The sequence below is a fragment of the Periophthalmus magnuspinnatus genome, chromosome 3 (assembly GCF_009829125.3).
Source record: "Periophthalmus magnuspinnatus isolate fPerMag1 chromosome 3, fPerMag1.2.pri, whole genome shotgun sequence".
Lineage (NCBI taxonomy): Eukaryota > Metazoa > Chordata > Actinopteri > Gobiiformes > Gobiidae > Periophthalmus > Periophthalmus magnuspinnatus.
In genome coordinates this window covers 24236345-24261941 of record NC_047128.1, presented here as the reverse complement: position 1 = coordinate 24261941, position 25597 = coordinate 24236345, and positions in this window count along the sequence as shown.

Genomic DNA, 25597 nt, shown 5'->3' with positions numbered 1-25597 from the left:
TGTTGTTAGCGTTACCGTGAATAGAAAAAATCTAGAGCATGGGTTTAAATGTATCGGTCTTGCATTTACTTAAGTGTTTCTACTGCTAAAAATACACAGATCTGGCTTGTAAATATTCTATCAGCAAGTGACCAGCCAGCATTGTTCACAATTGCAAATCAAAGTGAGATTATAAACTTATTTTATTTAACTCATTTTAGATAATCTCAGCACTAAGTTAGTAGAGCAGCATACCTACCTGCTCAAATTTTGCTATGTTAATTGCATGCTTTTGTTAAGCCCTTGAGCAACTCACTTCACCCTTGTTTAGTGGTTGGAGTTTATTTCTAAGTGTAGTTTGCATGCCGTCTTGGTTATGGGATAAATCGTAAATTTAATCTGAGTGAATTTATGAATGTGAACCAGTTGAATTCTACCCTTTTTGGTACAGTTTTTTGACAGTGGAATCAGGCTGAACACATTACATTGGTATTTTATCGCAATATTTTCTTGTTCTCATACTCCTTGTAGATTGGTGGTTTTCAAATTCCGAAATGTAATGTCATACTGCCAGATGGGGGCCAACAGTGACTTTTTCCAATTGAAAACATTGTGTTTAACAAATGAAATTTAAACCTGTTGAACCTGATAATTATTATTGACCAGACTCAGGACCTTGCTTTACTGCAACAAAAGTCTGCTCTGTCTGTGTAATCCCTCAGTCGTCCAGGTATGAACCAGAGTGAAAGAAAAATTAAAGTCTGTCAACTGGACAAAAGGTTTAAGAGTGAAGATGTGTCACAGCTCATCCAACTCCATCCTCAGACCTAAATCAAAACAAGGAAAACAATAGTGATAGTCAGTTTGCTAATAGGTGTGAGGTGCATCCATTAGGGGCCTGAACCATCATGCAAAATACACTGCTTGGCCAAAAAAAAAGACCTGGATTTAACTAAACAAATAAGTTGGGGTTGCTGCAGTTGGTCAGGTCTAGGTTCAGCAACAGTCTGTGCTCAAAGAATGAGGTCAGCTGACACCTGAATATACTGAATGACCAGGTTATTCCATCAGTGGATTTTTTCTTCCCTGATGACACGGGCATATTCCAAGATGACAATGCCAGGATTCATCGGGCTCAAATTGTGACAGAGTGGTTCAGGAGCATGAGACACAATTTTCACACATGGATTGTCCACCACAGAGTCCAGACCTTAACCCCACTGAGAATCTTTTGGATGTGCTGGAGAAGGCTTTGTGCAGTGATCAGACTCTACCATCATCAATGCAAGACCTTGGTGGAAAATGAATGCAACACTGGATGGAAATAAATCTTGTGACATTGCAGAAGCGAAATCAAAACAATGCCACAGCGAATGTGTGACGTAATCAAAGCTAAAGGTGGTCTAATGAAATATTAGAGTGTGTGACCTTTTTTTTTTGGCCAGGCAGTTTATGACTCAGACACACTTCAGACTTAGTGTAGTTCAATAGACCTAGCTAACAAACAAACTGCAAACAAATAGGTGTGTTAGTTTCAGTGTAGTTAGCTCCTCCCTTTAAATAAATATAAATCCGTTTCCACCATTAATCTGACCAGAAATGAAGGAGCTCGAAACGTCTTCACTCTTAAACTCTTTGTCAAGTTTACAGAATAGATTTTTTTTCTTTTTTACTATAAACATCTGCATTTTACTGAAGTTTATTTTAGCTGCCCCTCGTCTGTATAACTAATCTTGGTCTATAGAATGTTGTGATGTCATCTGAAACCCAGCAATGTGCCATTATTAATCTGACCCTGCAACCGGTTAATGAGTAGTAACCATAAAGGCGTTGAAATCGGCGCATTACAATCCATCACATTGTGGCCCTGTGCACGATACCATTATTGTCAAGGACGTGATATCTTGTATGCCACGCACAAAGCTGACAATGTGGGTGAGTCCTTGAGAATCATTCTTAATAAGCTATTAAAGAAATGAATACATATGACCCCGCCTCCTCCCAGACGTTTGTCCCTGTCGCTATTGAGACCACTCGCCATCTTTCTTAGACCAATGCTGAGGGAGAGTAGCGATGGCGAGATTGTGTTAGAATGAGAGAGGTCTGAGTGAAGAGGAGAGAGAGGGAGGGAGAGAAGGAAAGTGTGTGTGTGTGTGAGAGAGAGAGAGAGAGCGAGAAAGGGAGAGAGAGAAGGAAAGTGTCCGTGTGTGTGAGGGAGAAAGAACAAGAGAGAGACAAAAAGGGCAAGAGAGAGAGGGCAAGTGCATGTGAGTGAGACAGAGAGAGAACAAAAGAGAGAGGGGGAACGTGTGTGCGTGAGAGAGAGAGACAGAGGAAAGTGTGTGTGTGTGAGAGAGAGAGAGGCAGAGAGAGAACGAAAAGAGAGAGGGAAAAATGTGTGTGTGTGAGTGAGAGAGAGAGAAGCAGAGAAAGAAAGATAGAGAACAAGAAAGAGAGAGGGGAAAGTGTGTGTGAAAGAGAGAGAGAGGAGAGGATAGGGTGTGTGAGGGAGAAAGAACAAGAGAGAGAAAGAGAAAGAGGGCAAGAGAGAGGGGAAAGCGTGTGTGTGGGGGTGATGGAGAAAGAACAAGAGAGAGAAAGACAGGGAGAGAACAAGAAAGAGAGAGGGGAAAGTGTGTGTGTGAAAGAGAGAGACGATAGTGTTTATAAGAGGGAGAAAGAACAAGAGAGAGAAAGAGGGGAAGAGAGGGGAAAGTGTGTGTGAAAGAGAGAGAGAGAGGAGAGTGTGTGTGTGAAGGAGGAAGAACAAGAGAGAGAGAGAGAGAAAGAGAAAGAGGGCAAGAGACAGGGGGAAGCGTGTGGGAAAGAACAAGAGAGAGAGAGGGGAAAGTGTGTGTGAGAGAGAGAACAAGAGAGAGGGGGGAAAGTGTGTGTGTGTGTGAGAGAGAGAGAGAGAGAGAGGGGAAAGTGTGTGTGTGTGAGAGAGAGAGAGAGAGGGGAAAGTGTGTGTGTGTGAGAGAGAGAGGAAAGTGTGTGTGTGAGAGAGAGAGAGAGAGAGAAAGAGAGAGAGAGAAGGGAAAGTGTGTGTGTGTGTGAGAGAGAACAAGAGAGAGAGAGAAATAGTGTGAGAGGTGGACTGTGGGACAGAACATGATTGGTATGCACGCCGTCTCTTGCACCAGTCAGCTCTGAAACAAAATACACATTTGTCTACATTTAGGTTCAAATAGGCCTCATTTGCATCCGCATTAAAGAATAAAGACGCTGAAGGGCACGAGTATGTTTGCTGCCCAAATAAATGGCATTAGCATATTAAGACAGGGGGAAGGCGCCAGAGAATATTTGTCTGCTTTATAGCCCATTTTGTGACTGCGCCGAGGAAGGACAGGGACAGTAGTGATCCTAGGACAGAGCAGACACAGCATCCATGAGTTCTTCAAGGGTAAACAAGTTTTTTTTGTTTTTGTTTTTTGTTTTTCTTTTCAGTAATATTCATCTATCAGCTCTCTCTTTGCTTACGTTTGAATGTGAAGCGTAGGGGGTGGTGGGAGGAGCCAATGGTGTAGATTGGCGGCTTCACTTCTTGCCTGCATAATCAAGAAAATAAAGTACAAAACTTACACAACATCTTTCTAAAAATACAAGTTTTAAAGTTCTTCTTAAAGGTACAAAGGCATGTAATCTGTCTTGTGTCCAGGGGGAGCACACCAACACTGCTTGTAGAAAGAAGTAAACCTTTCCTCAGTGGAGTACTTTAAGAGGCCGGTCCAGCTTGTAAAGTGCATTGCAAATTTGATTATCAGGGCCGTAGCACCGTCAGCGACTCTTGCGAGAGCCCGATTATATTCGTGCAATTGTAAAGAAAACGGCAAAAAAATCAAGCTGTAAACAATAACGTATAGACAAGCAAGTTGTATTGGAAGTTACAGTTCAGCGAGCTTTAATTTTGAGTGAAGACCCAGAGAAAAAATGATAAAAGACGAGTCAGTAATGCTACCTCAAAAATTGATTTACATAGCAATGGCCATTTTGTATCAAATGTCAAGCCAGGGTTGATAGGCAGCCCTCACATTGTGCTTGCAAAGGTTGCGAGGGCCCTTTATCACCGCTTGCAGTTTTAATTAATTCATTTGAAAGGGGACTGAATGTTTATTAAATGTAACAGCAGAAGTAGCACCTCAGCTGGGATTATTTGTAAATTGATAAATGAATAGATAGATTTTCAGTAGATATATACAGGAGTTTACTCACATGTATACAGTTTATAGTATATGATGTTTAAAAAGGGAGAAGGGTTGGTTTGAAAAAGGGTTGAAAGAAGCAATTTTTGTGAAGAGAATCCCCCTTTGAACAGAAACCACGGATTATAATTTACCAGCTGCCAACAAGAGTATCCTCAAGCCTTCGACTAGTGAGAGATCAAGCAAGGAGCATAATGACCCATAATGAGGCAGCTTGTAAACAAGGGCAGAGAGGTTTCACTTTAAAACTCCTCCTTCTGGGGCTGGATTTATTTAACTCAGTGTAGTATAGATCTTAGTGTCTCAGACCAGTATCATCAAATTGAAAATGGCTTCTGGTCGGGAGCCAAAACGTCTGGATTTACAAAACAGTGTCCAGATGGCTACCTCTGAAACCTCTTGTACACTTAACAGGTATTTGCTAGAGAAGAGAAATGAAGACATCCTGTTTTAGTTAAGTGCATGGAATTGTTAGCATAATATGAGCTTCCCAGTATATTTGACATATGACGACGAAGAATAAGGCCATGTTTTCTTGTATAGCACATTTAAATCAACCATAAATATAGTTTTCAGCTGTGCCCTAACAAGAAACATAACAAGAAACATTGCATTTGTTAAGCAGTTTGTCCTTCTGGCCACCTTCATGTCTTTGTTCGTGGTTAAGTGAAATGTTCGGAAACACACCGTCAAAATGGCTTCCAATAAACGCCCATGGTTTGTTTTTGCTCCAGGGCTCCCAAGAGACATATTTGTCCCGTGTGGCACCTGTAAGCTGCGAACGTTACATACAATATTACCATATTAATCAACTGTGCAAACAAAAAACATATCCTTACCCATTTCCCCATAGAATCCCATTTTATACACTCCAGCAGGCATTGTACCTGATTTTTTCTGGTCTTAAAAAACTAAAATAAAACAGAACTAGTTAATTTTAAATGGTTTCCAGCGGTCACTTACATCATGCATCCTGAGCGTCGTTATTATTTATTGCAATGTATTTGTAAGTCCTTTTCACAACTTTCAGAGTTAGTTGTCCTTAGGTTTACCATAACGGTGAAGTTAACAGAAAATAGCATGCCAACAGTGCACGTCCTGATTATCAAACGCTTCGTAATTAGATGCAGATGGAACGAGGCGAACCTCAAGAGATGCTTATGGAAAATATCTGTACTGGGGTAAGACAAACTTTACTCAAATTCAATAAAGGCTCTTTAAAAGGTTCTATATTACACTTTAAGCTATGTTATAATGTTATTACCTCATCAAAAACATACCTGGTAAGTCTGTCTTCATCTCCAAAGTTCAGAATGCTCTGCTCCACCTTGTGATGTCATGATGCGGTAGTTTTCAAGTTAACAGCTCCTTTTTACCTTTTGTTCAGTAGAAATTGCCAATTCCAGGGCTGAAATCATCGAAATGATTCTAGTGAAGGTGTATTAAGCTTAAAAACACAATGAAGCTCTTCCTGTACCACATGAGAGAAGAACTCATGTGGTACAGAGAAGAAGTCAGCCTAAATACGCAGGGTTTGTGTGTTAAACATGTGTGAATGACAGAAAACACAACTCCAGGTATGTTTGTGAAGAGGTAAGAACATTACAACAGCAAATAGTGGAATATGGGTCCTTGAAAACCTCTCCTTTAATACGAATAAACTGCAATGAGCTATTTCGGTTGTGCTCAAAGAATGTCGGCACACAGCAAATCAATGACCACACATCCACACAAACAAGATCGCAAGGCAAATATTTGAGCATGCAAGTAAGACGGCGCAGGTCTGCAGCTCGGAGCGAAAATCCCGAAAACCCAGGAATAATTAGCTTAGTGTGCTGTTTGCCTTTTGATTTATGGCAAGTCCAAAAGTACCACCTGTCACAGCGAGGAATGAAATGCTTTGAAGCCGCACTTTGAGATTGCATAAAAGACAGCGTGAATTTAGTCCTTTTTAACTCGGGAGTTTGGAATCACAGAGTGCGAGTGGTATCCAAGATATAATTATGTGTTAATCCAGTTATTGGAGTATAAAATCTGAGTGCCGCAGTTGTGCAATAGTACGCATGCAAATTAGACGTCGTAATTAGCTCCTTTCAAATGTTCTATCTTATATTGAAGTTCACACTCAGCGCTGTGTAGATTCTTTATGTGGTACTATTATGGAAATCTTGACTTAGTGTTTTACCTGATTTGTATTTGGTCATATAGACTGGGTACTAGTTTAACGGCTCTAAACTGGATTTCTGGTTCGTGTAATTCTTATCTGTGTGGTATAAATATGCTGTATGTACTGACACTGACACTGTTTAGGGCAAGACCACGCTTTATCATGGACAGGTAGGCTTCCAACTGTGCACTTTATATATATATATGTATTTATATGACATGTGATACAGAATCAGTTGCACGTGTCTTCAACTTGATTTTTGCCAACCAAGATGATGTTCACAAGATGGCCTAGATGAACCTGAACGTAATAGCTTCTGCATCTGCTTGGTCTTTGGTGAAATTTGGTCAAAATGTAGATGTTTGACCAGGTTAATGTTGCCTGAGATCCAGAATACACACTTCTTCAATACTTTATAAAGATGTGCTTCTGGTCAGCGGTGAATCTCCCACAGTTCAGAGGGACATTATTTACATTATGGTTTATCCAATCAGAGACACATATGGCCTGCCTGTACCAAACAAATATAGCTGCTTATGAGGAAAAAAAGGGGAAAAAAAATATGTATATATATTACAAGGGATTTCACAAGCAACGACCTCACCACAAGCATGTAAACAGTGAAGATATTTATTGATGGATGATATGAGAATATGAAGTGGATGTGGCTGGGTAGAGACTGGCTGGGGCTCAGTCTCAGGTGGTCAGCCCAGCTGATACGGGACCCCCCTCTGTAGAAGTGTTAAAGTTGAAAGACAGACAGGATAGCTGAGACGAACTGTGTTGATGGGATAGGCTGGTATAAATAGGCTTCTGGGTAATAAGAGGTGTGGTTGAGGTGAGCTGAGGTGAGCTGAAGAGGAGGAGAAGGAGGCTGAGGTGTGGTCCTGCCTCTGAATCTCAGTTAATTAGTAACTCCATTGAAAAACATTGCGGATTTCTGCAGAATCAATGAGCAAAGCACTAAACTCTGAGGTGAGAGGCATGCATCACTGAAAAAAACTAATCCAATTGCACAATCACGTTTTGTTCTGGCCCAAGAAGCAATGGAGGGCACGAGGACCAGAATGATATCCCTCTATAAAAAACACTGAGAGCTTTGCCAGGTAATGAGTAATATTTAATATACCTTTAATCAATGGACCTATTCACATATGACAAACAAAACAAAAAAAAATCACAAAGTTAAAAGTCTTCTGTCAGAAAACAATACTGAAAGTGTTTCCATTATGCAACCCCAAAGACGTCATAGCTGTCAGAAAATATCTCCCATTGAGTTATACAAATCCTGTCTTTCATCTGAAATGACGACTTCAATGAATGAATTATATTTTCCAATTCTAGAACGTTCACACAACATATTCAAAACAGAATATGAAATCTTTTGAAAGGTCAAAAGTCCTACAAATGCCCTTCATACTAAGAACAAGTCATGACTTTTTCAGTTCACTTTTGAGAATATTATGTATGTGTAATTATAATACACCACACACACGTGTGTGTATATATATATATATATATATATATATATATATATATACACACACACACACACACACCCATATATATATATATATATATATATATACACACACACACATATATATATATATATATATATACATACATACATACATACATATACATACACATATATATTTCTCCTTGACTCAGTTTAACATTCACATTCCGTTATTTTCTGATTGTCACAAGCAGCTATCCAACAACTCTCCATGTGATTGGTACTAAGTGTTCCTGGCTGGTGATAGCCACAGCATGGTGGAAAGTGCTCCATATTCACCGGTCGAGATTGGCTCCAGCTCCGAGTGGACTTGAGGGGTACAGGCCCTGCATTGATTACAATTGTTAATCAAGAATCAGTCCGTCTGCTTCTCGATACAAAAGAAGCTCTCAAGTGGAGAGACGCTTCATCAGTTGCCTAGCACTCAAAATTAGTCGCTGTCCTAAGGTTTGTGAGAAAAAGTACATACCAGACATTTAAAGTGTAACAGCTCAAGTCTTCAGTCTCACAACAGTCTTAGCACATTGCATGATATTGCTGCCCCTTAATGTTTCTTAAAAGTTAAATCACTGTGACTACCTGGGCTCTCAAATTCAAGAGCAGCGGATGCTTAAATCTGGGTAACATTTTGATTTAGTCATTCATGAGGCTTCAGGCAAATAATTCCTTCCTGATTTGAAAGTATTTGAGGACCAATCTGTATTCAAAAGATGTAATATTTTGATTTGAATCGCTTAATTTGTATTGACTATGAATGACCGTTGCCATAGCTTGAGACCCATGAATACAATTGAAGTCATTTGTACAATAGTGCAGACTTGTTGTAGCAAAAATACTAATTGTGTGAAAATTATGTCTTGATTATGAATGGCCGTGCCAGTAGACAAACAGTTCACAGATTGCACCACTGTAAAGCTGCAATGGCAGGCTACTTACAGAATAACAAGCAAAGTTTAATTGCATTTTCAAAAACAATTACTTTATATGGTAACAATGCTGATTACAAAGCAACACTGGCTTTTACCATGTTACAGTTGGGCATGTGTCTTGAACTGTTTGTATAGTGTCTTGTCTGCTTGTGTTTTAATATAATGTGGTACGAGCGTATAAATGTGTATGATTCAGCACCACATCCCAAAGACAAATTTCCGCTATGTGGGACAACACTTACACATTACCATCTTATTATAAACACTGGATTTTGTATTGTTTTCTGTATACATTTAGCTTACATTAATTATCTTTGAACCTCCATGAAACACAATTAATTGGTCTACAAAGTTCTAACTTCCAAGATAAAGGGTGACTATGATATAGACCTTGAACTGGTTTATACATTGAAAAGGTGCAGTTTCCTGTTACAGGGCTAGGTTTACTCAATTAGTGGACCATTTTGCTCTGTGTAGATTGTTTTCTTTCATGTCAAAACAGGAGGGCTGACTCCAGTGCAGAGGTCCACGAAACAACTTGTTTCAACAAACAAAAGTTGAGTGTGTGACCTTTAGTTAATTAGCAGCTGACATTAAGTGGCTCCCCAGTGTCTGCATGAATATTTCATCCAAACACTGTCTCCTTAGCTCCACTACATAGACACCTCTCCTCCTCTTCCTCCTCCTCCGCTCCTCTCCCTCCTTCTCAGTGCAGGCAGTGGGCAGTAATGTAAATTCGGGCAGCCCATGTCCTTACCCGAGCTCCCCGCTGCATTGTCAAGTGAATGTGGACATCAGAAGTGTGGTATGTGGTGTAAAGCCAGGAGGATACACTTCCACATTTGCCCAAGCTGCTGCCTTGTGTATGAGGTGTGCAAGCAGTGAGTGTGGGCTGCAAAAGAATACAGCGAGATGATTCATGAAATATTGGAAACAATGGGGAGTATGAGAAATTACCAGGCTAAAATAAAAGTACATGCATGAAAGATGATATGCATTCTTTCTTATACTTGTTATTGGTGCATTTATGGGCTCCACAAAGACATTTCAGCCCACCAGCTTTTACTTTCATCTCAAGGAAAACTTATTCTTAACTTGACTGTCAAACTGAGCAAGGACACTTTATCTTACTAATTTGTCTGTTTTTAGTAACATTGGCCCTCACTCTCTGAAACAATTTTTTGCAGTAATATAAAATACATGTTTGAGTCATCTAGCGATCTCTCACAGGCCCGATTTGAACTCTCTTTAAAGTTAGCAGTATGATTCTGTCCATGGCTCAGCCCACAAGCCCACGCCATCCATGCTCCGGTATGGCAGCTTTTCATAAATATACAAAAGAATGATACAAAACAATACACTACAACTTCACAAATCTGATGCCATGTGCAGTAGTTTCAATAGCAGGACGCACGCTGATTGTGACAGTGCTCTGAAGGGGGAGTGACTTAGCACAGAGAGCAAAAGAAGGGCGGACTCAGTGTCGAAGATGAAAATGAAACGTATTGATCGTATTTATGCGTTTTTTGGATTTTTTTTTTTTTTTTTTTGCATCACAAAACAATAAAAGGTAACATGGTGATCAAACTATGTAATGTGTTAGCAATGATTTCCTCAAGTGTAATACCGCCACTTGAAAAAAGAAACAAATAATTGTATTTCTGCCATTTCGCGACATAGAATCTGATTGTAGATTTTGTGATAGAAATGATAAAAATGTTCATCTTGTCTTCTTTATAATCATTTGGCTGATAACAGTCTTCAAGTGACGCCTCCAATCAAGGTAAAACAATATACACAGTGTCCATAAAGTCCATGAAGTCCAATTACAAAGGCAAGTGATAATATATTTTAATTCGATTTGTTCTATTGTACTCAGTGCTTATAAAAGTTTGTAATCACATTGGGTCTGGATGTTCGTGAATTCCTCAATCAAACATCTCCAGACCTTTGGATCGGATGGGATGGACCAATTCTGTGGCCACCGTGTTCACCAGGTACCACACCTCTGGATTTATTTCTATGGGGCTGTGCTAAACAAATCCTGTATCAAACAAAGATATGAGACAAAAGATAACAGATGTGATTGTAACCATTGATCAGACTATGCTACAGCGAACATGGCAAGAAATCCAGTTCAGTCTTGATGTGCTTCGTGCGATTAATGGTGCCCGTATAGAGGTGTATTAAATGAGGTAAAAAAACAACTTTGGAAACCACTAAGTCCAATAGAACAAGTCTGATTAATATCTTATCAATTGCCTTTGTAGTAAATGTTTTAAACTGTAAAGAGACATTCTGGACACTATACCAAACACTATCATATCTATTTTTCCATTATGAAAAGACTGAATTATTAACACATTCTTGAACATGTTGCAAACAATACAACCATCAAACTAATCAGAGAAAAAACATACCAATGAACTAACGTGTGAAACATTCAGAAACGCATCTTCTGCAACCTGCAAACAACCGACAATCTCAGCACAGGTTTTTCAAATACCCTGCGCTGCACACTACTATTACATTTCCACATACCAAAGCTCCTCACTTAATTCCTACTCAAATCTCACATTTTCGTGTTAAAAGGCGGCCTGTTGTGTGGTCGACAAGTATTATTCATTTGACATTTTGCAACAAAGGTGTTCCAGCAATTACAGCACACCCGAGAAATGGCCTCCTACTTTGTGAGAGACTTGTCATTACGCAATGTCCTTAAAAATCACATCTCCATCGCCTCAAATAGAAAGCAGTACTTAGTTTTGACTGCCGGTGGGTGGATAAGTCTTAAACCCCGTCTCGTCCAGCCCATTTCTTATTAGCGGTGGGTCATTTCAGGTGCTTTGGTCCTATATTAAAAGACCTGCTGATATTTGCAGTTGAACGCGAATCTTTCTCTGGCACCCTCCCAGCCAACCAACTATTATCCTTTGTCCAATTTAAATTTTATCTTTGTATGTAAGCTATAAAGATTTTTCAGATGTGGCTTGTATTAAGTTGAAAAAAATCCAGCTTCATTACAAAAATATATTCAGTCCCTTGCATTTAAAATGAATAGTGATTTATTTATTTTATTAAACACTGAATTCCACACTGATTTTCCTTCATTAAGACAGTAGATCTAATTTGCATTATACATTTTATTGTCAAATTATAACTCTATAATTTTATAACTCTATTGTTAAAGTTCCTCTTGTGAGCTTTTAGTCATGTTATAATGTTACCTCTTCAAAAATATACCTGGAGTTATGTTTTGTTTCATTCACCCATGGCTCAAAATGCTCTGTTCCACCTTGTGATGTCATTAAGTTATAGCAAGTTAACAGCTACCTTTTACTGTTTGTTCAGTAGAGATTCCAGGGCTAGAATGATCCAAATGATTGTAGAGAATGTGTGTTCTAGTATCAATGGAGCACTTCCTGTATTACCACATGACATCACAAGGTGGAACACAGTGTTTGCTGTTTGAGAGAAGAAATCAGCCTAAATATGCACAAACCCTGCATATTCAGGCTGTGTTAAGCATGTGCAAATGAAACAAAACACAACTCCAGGTATGTTTTTTGATGAGGAAATAACATTACAACATAGATCTGAAAACAGCTTAATATAGTCCCTTTAAATTTAGTGGAATTGTTCTGAAGGCTTAATGCAAAACAGATGTAGTTAACAGTTGAGCCCCAAAGTTGAGGTCAAAGTTGCATAATAAAACAATAAAAGGTAACATGCTGATCAAAATATGTAATGTGTTAGCAATTAATTCCTCAAGTGTAATACATCTGCTTTAAAGACAACCACACTGATTACGGAACATGGATGGGGTGAGTTCTAAAAGCAGAAAATTATATTTCAGCCATTTCGCAACATAGAATCTGATTGTAGATTTTGTGATAGAAATTATAGAAATGTTCATCTTGTCTTGTCTTTATAATCATTTGGTTGATAACAGTCTTCAAGTGATACCTCCAAACAAGGTAAAACAATATACACAGTGTCCATAAAGTCCATACAACTTAATTACATAGGCAAGTGATCAGATATATTAATTAGATTTGTTCTATTGTACTCAATGGTTAGAAAAGTTTGTAATCAATTTCATTGTAATGGGGTCTGCATGTTTATGAGTTCCTCAATCAAACATCTCCAGAATGTTGAATTGGAAGGGATGGACCAATTCTGTGGCCACCATGTTCACCAGATATTACAGATAATAACAGCTGAGCCCCAAAGTCCATAACACCAAGATGGTAACAACCATATATGCAATACCTTAAACTACTACACCACCAACAATAATTTATTTTTAATACTCAGTCAGTTAAGCCATGGTGCTTGCTCATTTTTGTGTTTAACATCATTGTAACCATCCATGTATTTATTTAAAGATGTACTGTGTGACTTTTCTGGTGGGGCTCTGCCATTTGCTTGTCTTGATGGAGATGTTAGTGCTTTGCCTGGAATGTTCCACACATTAGACCATTTTATTCAATTATATAATATTTTTTAATTTTTAATTTTTTTTTAATTACAGATATCATAAAAAAACATACATTCATACATTCTTTCTACACAAATAAGGCCTGTAACTTCAATGTCATACTGTGGAACATTCAAGGCAAAGTAATAACCAACCAAAGAGACAACGGACAAGCAGGTTACGGACTCTCCACCAGAAAAGTTACACAGTGCACCTTAAACTTGACGCTCCTTCATGAGGAAAATCTAGAAACTAAACTTTAGCTAGCACTCTGTATAAAGTAACCACGCAGCTTCCTCCACTGGATCAAAGCTTTGATAAGTTGTTGCCAGGGTTAGAGGTTGGTGCCACAGAACAAAGGGTTCAGAATTTTGTTGTCACGCCTCATGATTTTTAGTTTGCTCAATAATAAAGCTATGGAGCCATAAAACTGCTAAAACCTGAAACAAAAACACATGCAAGTATTTTGACACTGATGACTTTATTGTTTTGGCTAATGCATTTCTAAGGATTTTAACGGGACTACACCAAACATGGCAGATTTTGCAGATATCATATGTTTTTGATGTTTGGTCGTAAGCTCTATATTAATGTTGTGCTTGCCAGAAAGGTCAAAAAAACAAACAAAACAAAAAAAAAAAAAAAATGGTGCCTTTATTCCCCGCTTGTATCTAGTCTCAGCTTATGAGAGACTACTTGGCATCTAGGTCAAAAAAGATCTTATTAGCTAGCATTAGCATGTTATTGTTATAGTAAGCCACAGTGCAGCCATTACACTGCTGATTTCCATATTCTGTTAGCTACTTGTTATTACCCTAGACTCACCTCCGCCCACCACCTTGCACTACAAACCCACCAGGCTGCACCACAGAAGGGAGAAGCCACGCATGTGAGGGTTAACTCATCCACCCAGGAAATGAATCTGCATTGTTTGCAAAGTCATTAGATTCTGTTAATTCCTAATGATTCTAAAAGTGTTCTCACCGGTCCAGCGGCAGGTGTCGTATCCCCGCGGTGCCATATGTTTTTTTCTGGCTCATGGCTTCCCCCCTCTGGACGGCTCCCCACATGTGCTCATAAACAAACCCAAAAGTGGTCAAGGTCTCTGCAGAGCTGGAATATAGAGCGGGAAACTGCAGGGGCCGATCGCATCTGCTAACACCACATGGGATCAGGTTTAGTGCATAACAGTGATTCAGCACTGATATTCTGCCTTTCAAAGAGGTTAGTAGCTTGTCTTCACAGAAAAATGGCACATTCCAAATAACTTATCAAGGGTTAAGTTAGGATACACTTCCTCATTTATGTTTGTTTGTGGTTCTTTATTTCTATAATAATTTCCATTGTAAATTCTCACTGAAGGCACCCAAACTGTGAATGACATGTATGGAATGTAGCAAACAAAAGATAACCTCAAAATAAAAATAAACAGCTTTAAAAGCCTTCTGGGGACTGGTGTTGCCACATCATATCACTTAAATGGTAATCTATGTTTGTTGTATCTGTCCCTATTGAAATAAACAAAGTAAAATGCCAAAAAATAAATAAATATAATAATAACAATAACAATAACAATAATAATAATAATAATAATAATAATAATAATAATAATAATTCTAAAACAAGTTTGAGTTATTTTGATCAAAAACTGCCCTTTGCTTTGAATCCTGATTTGCACTATTGATATTTCTTGACCCTGACCTGGCACACATGTGATGTGCAAACCATTTCAAGAAGCTTACTGAGAGAAGGTGAAGGTTAGCAGCACTGTCAACAAAGCAAAGGGTCAATCAGGCAAGGCAAGTCCACTTGTATAGCACAATGTCTACAGAAAAATAATTCAAAGTGCTTTACAGAATAAGAAAGACATTAAAATCACAATACCACAAATCAAAACATAAATAATCACAAATAATCATCATAAAATAAATATTTAAAGAGATGACTGCAGAATAAAAACCTTTCAGTCGTATGCACAGCTAAAAAGAACCATTTTCAGCCTGGATTTAAACATGGTTAAAGTAGAGGCCTGTCTCACATCTTCAGGAAGACTGTTCCAGGTTTTAGCTGCATAAAACTGAAACGCTGACTCTCCATGTTAAGTCCTGACTCTGGGCAGCAGGAGGCCGGTCCCTGAAGTCCTCAGAGTGTGAGATGGTTCATATGGCACTAACATGTCCTGTCATGTATTTGGTGCTCGGCCAGAGAGACACTTGTACACAAGCAGAGCTGCTTTAAAGTCTATTCTCTGAGCAGCAGGAAGCCAGGTCAGAGACCTGAGCAGAGGACTATTGTGCTCGTACTTCCTAGTTCTAGTCCTGACCCGAGCAACGGCATTCAATCAATCAATCAATCAATCAATCAATCAACACTTTCATTAATCCTAAAGGACAAATTCAGTTTGCTGGTCTCCGGTCATGCACAGACGATAAATAAATTGACATACAAGATACAATAAATGAGAAGGTGTGAGAAGAAGTAAAGTCCAGGACCATCTTAGACAAATGAAAGATTATAATGACAGTTACTAAAGTTGTTTTTTTTTTTTTTTTCCAAAACACGTAGCTGAACATTTTGCTGTAAAGCAAAAGTAAAAGACCACATAGGAGTCAACTTGACTGGTGGGGAGCTCCTAATATGTTAGTAAAAAGAAACATAATAACCAAGGAAAGATCTGTCATCCATTTACAACTCCATCCTCAGACCCAAACCAGAACAAACAAAACAATATGAATAACTGAAATGTACTAATTGGAGTTAGATCATCCATTAAGGGCAGGAAAGATTGTGCAAAATATGACAGTTCACACCTTAGTAGTGGTTCAAAGAGTGCAAACAATTAGGGTATGTTAGTTTCAGTGTTGTTAGCTCCTTTCTTCAGACAGATATAAGGCAGCGACACACAAAACTGCACACAAGTGGTGAAATCTTACTCTTAAAGGATCTACATTATGCTATGTTTTGTTTCATCACACATTTACCACACAAACCCTGGATATTTAGGCTGAATTCTTCCCTCAAACAGAAAACACTGTTCAACCTTGTGATGTCATCTGGTACAGGAAAACAGGAAGTGCTCCAGTGTGCCAATCTCTACTGGGTAAAGGTAGCTGTTAACTTGAAAACTACCACTACATGACATCACAAGGTGGAACAGAGCATTTAGAGCTATGGAAATGTATACAGACTAATAAACCAGGATTACTCAAACATGTGTGAATGAAACAAAACAACTCCATGTGTTTTTGATGAGGTAAGGTCATTATAATATGGCCTAAAGCTCACAAGAGTCTATTATCATCTGGAATCAAAACCACTGTGATAATCTTAAATTATCCAAGCCTAAACCAGTGCAGAAGCAGTATCACCAGTATGAGAACCAGCAAGACTTCGATCCAGCTTTGAGGGAAGGCGCAGGTGGGCCTTTGCTCTGCCCGGACATCATTAAGAGATGGATGGGTCATAGGTGATTGAGTCTATCCCTCGGGTGCCAGGAGAGGACAAAGACAGAGGGAATGTTGGGTGTAGACTGATGAAAAGATGTGTGCCATGGTAACAGGTCAGATGGGTGGGGGGTCCTACTGACCGCAAAGAGCACCCGGTGTGGAGAAGCCTAAGGGGGCTGTCCAAGGGAATGTACAATGGGCTCAGCAGGTGGAGCAGCGCGACTGAGCAAACTGGAGCTCTGAGCTGGACTCCACACATGTGCCTCTTCTCATGGCTCGGTTTCCCTTCTGTTCTTACCCGTCTGCACAAAACGGTTCAACTCCTCAATAAGACGAGTCACTGTATATTAATTACCTCAATGGATTTCACCAAAACTACTTATGCAATTGCCTTGGATGCAGAATACACACTTATCCAATACTTTACAAAAGGTGTGCGTTTGATATGTCTCCAAGGTAGATTAGGGACGCATATGGTCTGAACGTATCAAAACAAAACTGACAGATTACGAGGAAAAAAATATCACAGGGGACTGAAAAACCTAGTTCATTTTGGTGGAATCTATGAGAAAAGCACTAAAGTTTGATCGGAGATATGTTTTTGCTCAAAATGATGGGTGACCAATGAGGCAAAGATAAATCTGATTGCACGGTTCTGTCTGAATCTGGCTCAAGGCGCAATGGAGGGAGAGGGGACCAGACTGATATATCCCTCTGAATAAAAAAAATACAGAGATATGTCATTCTGGACTTGCCAAAGTACAACATGGACTGCTATTTATCTTTTGCTGTAAATGAGTGAATTTCTTTCTTTTAGAGTATTTGGTAAAACTTGAACTTGCGGTGAAAAGTAGACCACTGTGTGCTGCCTCTGTTTAATTGTAATGTGTATGAAGAGCCTGATGTTTCATACTATACTTTCTGTTGAGTTGAGTTTTGCTAACCTTGATGTTCTAAAGCCAGGGCAGTCCAAACTACGGCCCAGTGGCCAAATGTGGCCCTCAGAGCAATTTTTGTTGGCCCTCATGCCTCCTTCTAAACTTGCCCAATTGATCAGGAAGTATGATTTACTTCAGACTGAAGACATTCTACCTCTATAACCTGAACACCATCACCTTGCATTGTGACACAGACCTAAAAATAATCTTCCAAGTCTTATTAACAGTACAATGGTCCTGTCAAACCTGCACCATTTGACTCCCTGTATTGACACTAGTTTGTGGCCCTCCGCTTCAAATGTTTCAGTATGCGGCCCTCAGTGAAAAAAGTTTGATCATCTGCATCTGAAAAATTACCAAATATGCGCCAAAGGCTTTGTGAGAGCTAGGAATAAGATTTAAATACCTACCTCGTCCTTTCATAGTTATAACAAAACAAACAGTAGACCTGTCAAGATAACACATTTTGAAGCGTGATATATTGCTGAAGTAAATATAGATGATAAATGATTATATTAAACTCTAAAGCAGAATATTCCCCCAAAAATGTTCTAAATGTACACTATGGTTAAAAACACAAACTGAAAGAAATACACAGCAGATTCAAACAGTTTAGTGGTTAGTTTGCGTCTGTAATGAGTCATAGAAGCCTAAACCTAAGAAACAGGTGCCATAACTATAAGAAAAACAGTTCAATAGCCATTCAAAGTCAGTGTACAATTTGGTGCGCTCCATTTTTCATTCACTGGCTTAAGTTTGACTTCTTATGACCCCTCCTAACCACGACAATAATACTTTGTTCATAATACCACATGCATTTATAGGAGAGAGGAGTTTAAGATATACTTTACTGATCCCTCGTGGGTCGTTGGAGTAGAGCGCCCAAGCAGCCATCTCTAGACCTAGGGTAGCTCGCCTTGGTCAGGGCTGCCTTAGCTACATTTTGCCTGATGTTCACGATTTGAGTTGGAAGAAAATGGAAAACCTACCTAGACACAACATGCAAACTCTGAACCAAAATGCAGTAAGTTACCACTGTTTCCCTTTTTGAGACTTGTATTCTTTAAAGACGTGGTATTTTACTTGGAGTATTAACTGTGCATAACATATTTATACCCCCATGTTATTCTCCATTGTTATGAAAGTGCTACATTTGCAGAAACCATCATATTAACATGTTTTATAACTTTCTGTTTAGTTTTTGAGTCCCCCCTCCTCCCTTTGCTCTCTACGTTATGTCACTCCCCCTTCACAACACAATCAGCGTGCAACCCTCTAATGAAACAACTGCACTTTACATCAGGTTAATCAAGTTGTTATGTACAGTTTTGTATCATGCTTTTGTATATTTATGTAGAATTGACATGTGGGAGAATTGGCTTGTGGGCTGAGTTTTGGCCAGGATCCTTAAGGAGAGTTTGAATAGTGCCTAAATTACTGAAACATGCATCTAAAACCTCTTCAGGCATGTTTTCTTTTTATGAGGGAACAATGTTATGACATGGTAGAAAGCTCAAACAATCTATTTTGCACAATACCCACTCTTAAAGTATATGAGCAATTCTGAATACATCATGTTTTATTATATTGTCATTGTTCTAGTGTTATTTGTGTTGTTTAAAAAGCGTGGTTATGCAAATTTTCTCCCTCAATATATAAGGATATTCAACGAAAAGCAGCCTAACGAACATCCCAGGACATTACAGTGGCCTACATTTGGTTAAAGGTCTTACACGTATTACACAAAATAGACTCTTGTCATCTTTAAGCCATGTTTTAATGTTGTTATCTCATCAAAAACATACCTGGAGCTGTGTTTTGTTTCATTCACACATGTTTCAGTATCACTTTAGCAGCTTTTTACCTTTTGTTTAGTAGAGATTGTGATGATTTCAGACCTAGAATTGACAGTTGAGCACTTCCTGTATTACCACATGACATCACAAGGTGGAACAGAGTGTTTTCTCCTTGAGAGAAGAACTCAGAGCCTAAATATGCAGAGTTTGCGTGTTAACAAGACACAACTCCGGGGATGTTTGTGATGGAGAAACATTATAACATAGATCAGAAAATAGCGTAATACAGGCCCTTCAACTTATCAAATGTCCTTTCCCAGACATTTCATCACCACCAGTCAGTAAAGATGAGACAAGATCTTAAAAATACGAGCCATTTCTCAGTTCTGTCAATAAATAAATATGGAGCAGTAACTGAAATAACACCCTTGTGGTCTTTTTCCCCCCACATCCCCAATTCTAGAAAAAATAAAAGCAAGCATTTATTGATCTGTGATCCAGCCTTGACTTTGCCTGTTCTCAGCCGTTTTGATATACAACAGTACAACCCATTTCGGCCAGTATCACAGACACGGGCCTACACAAATGTAAAGGTACACTACGTAACTTTTCTGTTGGTGGGTCTATCATCTGCTTGTCTCCATGGAGATGTTATTGCTTTCCCTAGAATGTAACACAGTCTGGCAACAAACATATCGATCTGGGACAATTCTATTACAGGTTTAAACTGGTGAAGAGACCTTGAAAAATGTGCATTCTTACAGTAACCTCTCCCAACAAACTTGAAATGTAATGTGATTTGGTGGTTTCCTTCTCGTTTCCATGGAGATAGCTGAGTTTATCGCCATATTGTGAGATATTCCAATTAAAGCTATGTCATTCTCATGGAGACAAGCAGGAACTGGACCCTCCTCCTGAAAAAAGACGTAGCGTCCTGTTATATGATATATTTTGGGGGGTTACGTTCTAAAAATAACCAGCAATAGGCAAAACCCGCAAAGTAGTCAGCTTTCTTTTTAACAATTATTCTATCTGTTTTAAGGCTGTAAAACCCCTCTCCACACACTTTATACACTTTTATCAGACAGGCGTTAACATTTTCTTACATTTTTCTCTTGTTTAAACACTCTCAAAGTTCAAACCTTCATATATTATATCGCCCCGTTTCATCGACATTGGGGGTTTTGTCGGGGAGAAAACTCGCAAACATACAGCACTTCAGAGTCACACTGCGATTGAACATTTATGTAAATTTGTCTGAACACATTCTGTACTGTGCAGGAGACACGGCACGGAGGAGACTGATGGACAATGGTCTACAGTCCCTTAGCCAATCAGGATGCAGAACACAATGCACGTTCATACGCTGTTAAAAAAAAAAAAAAAAAGCATGCAAAAATGTACAAAAAAAATCTGCTAAACAGCGAGACCACGAAAGGTGAACCACGATATAGCGAGAGACCACTGTATTCCACAGTTGAGCAAAGTGTGTGCTAAGTCTAAAATGCATTATGTACTTTTTTGTTGCTTAGCCTGGAATGTTCCACAGTATGACATTATAATATCTATCTATTTAGCATTTATTTCATTATGGGTGTTTTTATTGCTTAAGATTACATTGAAAAACATGCATTCTTACTATAAGCCAACTGCTGGTCTCTATGGAGATGGAGATAATGTTCATATTGCACTGCGTAACATTCATGCAAAGCAATTACATCACCATGGAAACAATCAGGTGGCGGACCTTGACCTAAAAAAGCTACATAGTACCTTTAAATCTTTTGGAATATAACAATATAAATAAATGTACTAAAATTATGCTATGACAATTACAATAGTGAAATGAATGAAATAGGGTTGACAAAAGTATTGTAAATTTGATACTAATCGAAAAGTAGTATCGAACCTAGTCACATAAACTAGTATATGCCAATGGACCACTATGGAACATACCTAGATGACTGAGGGATTACACAGATATAAGGCCACATGGTAAAATAAAAAAAAAAGTATACTATTTACTATTTAATTATTATTATTGTTGTTATTAACTATCATGTAATGTTAGATGTCATTCTATTGTCTAAAGAAAGTTTTTTTTTTGTTTTTTTTTTATCATTGTGTTATTGAGTCATTGTGTATTGTGTCAAAAGTACCATGAATTTTGGAAATAGTTAATTCCGTGCCAGAATTACCTGATATAAAAGTCTTCTCACCAGTCATCAATTACAACAACTTGCTGTCAAAAGTAAATCTAACATTAACACTAGCAAGTTCTTGTTTATCTCTCCGAAACATCCTTAAGCTATGTACGCTCCCACTTTCCAACCTCTCCATTTAGCCGAATCCTCCCAACAAACTAAAGCAGATCCCAAACTGTATCTATTGCTTTTCTCAAATCAACAAGGCTTCTATAAAAACCCTTCATCTTTTGTGCCAAGTGTTGCTATTTAGGAATTTATGTGCAATGTACACATCACAGTCTCCCAAACTTCTCTGTACTGTAGCTGCGAGCGAAAACAAACAAAATGAGTTGCTTGAGGTTGGAGTTGTGAGCGAGCGGATGAAACGCAGAGGTTCCTGTGTGCTAGGCTCTCGTGTGCTCTGACTGACAGGCCGACACAGGCAGGAGAGGCACACATCAGAGCGGGGAGGAATGAGATGACAGAAGAGGGAAAACATCCATAAAGTTGTTCTCAAACTCTTTATTGAGGTTATATTAGTGCAATCTATCAGTGATGTACTGGAAAATCCATAACCCTACAGTGGAATTTCACCCCTGTGAGCTGTTCTCCTTTATGAAGTGCAATCTCATAGCAGGACCGCTGCCTCCACGGAGCTCATTTTTCAAGCAGTGTGACGTGGAATGGCCATGTCAGAAACACAGAGGCGTTGACTGCAGGGGGACCATTTTGGGGCTATTTATCCATCAGAATGTCAATGTGACACAGCGGAATCACTGGAGCACGCTTAAATAAGAATCGGTACCATCGCAGATTCAATTCGGGATTGATTAAGTGCATCTGCTTGGAGGCAAAGCCAGATTCCCCAGTGCTTTATGGGAGAAACACAAACACGAGCATCAAGCTGACTCATAATTAGATGTCCAGTAAATGCGGTCATAACTTGCGCTTATGTGTGAGAGCAGACGTGAAACACTACGTTATACTTACATTGGAAAATCTTTGTTTTTCAAGTCAACTATCATGCATCATACAGATTTTTCAAGCTACTCCGGACACATAATCCTTGGTTTTATTGCTTAGAATAAGGTATGGAAAACACATTCAGGCCTAAGATGTCATGTCATCCAACCTGCCCATAGAGGGAGCAAGTTTTGCATCTGCTTGATCAAGAGGAGAGAATGAGTATTGATTGACGATTGAGTGCTTACTTTTTTTAGTTTGTGTGCAGGTAAAGCTTAAATCAAAATGGCTTTGGTGTGCAGTGGAGCCAATTTGAAGATTTGAAGTCTGATGGTCTTTGAAAACACAGGGGAACTTCATTTATTATAACGTGCTGACTTAAATCAGTAGACAAATATAATCTTTGTGCTCTGGAGAGCGGGAGTCCAGTGTAAGATTACCAAAATATGTGTGAATGAAACAAAACAGTTCTGTGTGTTTGAAGAAGATAAAATATTGCTAAAATACAACCTGATGGTATCAGACCACTCGAATGGACAGGAAAGAAAATACAATCTCAAATCTCTTTAATAAGTGCTTAAATCAAGTAGTATTCATCTCGATTTGAGGTACATTTTGACTGTCAACATAAGATTTCTCAATAAAACAGCACAAAATGTCTTGTTATTCTTAAAATGACAAGCATTTTTCTCACTTGAAATGAGGAGACAAATGATACTACACTTGAAATAAGAAAAAACAAAACAAAAAACTGCTTGTTCTATTGGCAAATCATGTTTCAAAATGAACTCAAATCAGGACAAATACGACTTAAATCAAGCACTTATTAACATATTATCTTATGTTTTCTTCTATTGGCTTGCAACATAGGCTTAATGTCTCAAACTGAACCGCTCGCTCACGCCTGTCTGGCAAACACAAGTGGAATTCGCTAATGCTCAGATAAAGTTCTGACACTAAACTGAAAGCTACAGCACAACTTTTCCTGTGACTTATTCTAATCCGGGCTCCTAACTGTGCGACTGTGTGCCCTTGACAGCGCCGAGTTGGAGGTTGTTCACCTGTTCTAAAGCATTACAGCGTCACCTGGGATGCACAACACTCGGAGCACTTTCTAATCAGGCTTTAGAGAAGTGTACTCCTCTCAGCCGCTCCTCTTTCTTCTCTCCGCCGTAGTGTCTGCTTTCAAAAGTCCCACTGTGTGCCTTCTAAAGCGTGGCGTGTCTTAACGGGGAATGCGCTCGCTTTGAAGCACCCGAACAAGACAAAAAGAGCTTTCTGAAGAAATAATGGCTGTTTATACGCTACGCCATGCCAGGATCTGTCTGCCGCTGCCTTAAAGTTGATTTGCCGCAGTGTCACACCGGAGTGGGACTCGAGGAGGTGAAGCATGGATTGTCAAAAATCAATTCGGTGGGCTGCTCTCCGGGGAGTGCTCCAGTCATCGGCAACAAAAGGCAAGATGAATAAGGCAAATCTCCCAGAGAACACATCATAATCCGCAGTATAATGCCGTTGCCATATAGGATAATTCAATCGGAGCCCGGAGAAGCAACTGTTGATCAGAGCTAAATTTAATATTCACACGTGCGCCTTTGTGTACGTAAGCGCTGTACACCACCTGATATGGCTGTTCCCATCTGTCCACGCTCTAATGTACAAGTTCCAGTCCCAACCAGTGCACTGTTTAACCGTCATCGCTTTATGCTCTCTCGATTTGCTGAAAAGAACATCTCAGTCCACTTTGTTCTTATATCATTTGAGTGTTTTGAACAGACCTACCTGGAAAAATATTGAAAAAAAAAAAAAAAAAAAATATATATATATATATATATATATATACACATATATATATTAAAACTGCAAGCAGCAATAAAGGTCGGTCCCTCACAAACCCTTGTGACGGCGGAAGGCCATGCCACAGTGGGAGAGCTTGACATGTGAATCAATAATTCCAATATTTCAATATGCTGGAGATAAATGTTTACAAACCGTTTTAACTTTGCAGGTGGAGCTGGAGAGCCATTTTAAAAGATGGAATTTTTATGCTTTCAAAATGGCTGCTTCGTAAAGAGCTGGTCATGACCACACCTTTGGATTTATATAAATTCTTTTAACAGCTTTTGATTCCAGATATGTCCTCATGATACTCCCTCAGTTCGGAGTCCATTGGATAAAAACCCTAGACAATCCTCGAAAAGTTTGTTAAAGAATGAGGTCTAGGTTTTGGCCATCTGTATATTTTGATTAAAAATGGTCGCATTCACTTTGAAGATAGGGTGTGGTCCATATAGTATTTTTTTTTGTTTTGTTTTTTTTTGCTCTGGTTCAGATAAACAATGTGTGTAACAAATTTTATTAGATTACAACCAACTTTTTTTCCTTAACTTCTCATTGACTTTTTTGAGGCGTGGCCATGCAAATGTGGATGCAGACAGGGCGTGGTCTTTACTGGCATCTTTATTCAGAATGATATAAAGTGTGCATGCACCAAATTTTATTAGTCTATGACATACAAAATTTTCCTGCCTCATTTTAACTTCGCAGGGGGCGCTGGAGAGACATTTTTAAAGATACAAGTTTAATTCATACAATAACATATCCAGGTCATCAAACTACACAAATGCTACATTGAGTCCATCCAGATCTGATCATTTTTACAAGAGCTGCAGAGATTATTGTTTATTGCTTGATTTTTGCAATTTTCCTCAAAATTGTACAAATACAATAAGGCTCCCAAACAAGACGCTGCCTAACTCTCGTCGTATATTCATGCTCAGGCCCTAATAAATACAAATTAGGTTTCAGTAATAATGATGCATTTGACTCTTATATCGCTATAGGAATGTGCACATTATTAATTCGACACAGCACATTTATACAAGGTCTTGCCCAGGGACACATAGCACGCAGCAGCTGAAGCTAGTACTGGGTGATACAAGTGATTTTTGTTTTATATTAAGTAATGCTATGGCAAGTGTCACAGTAT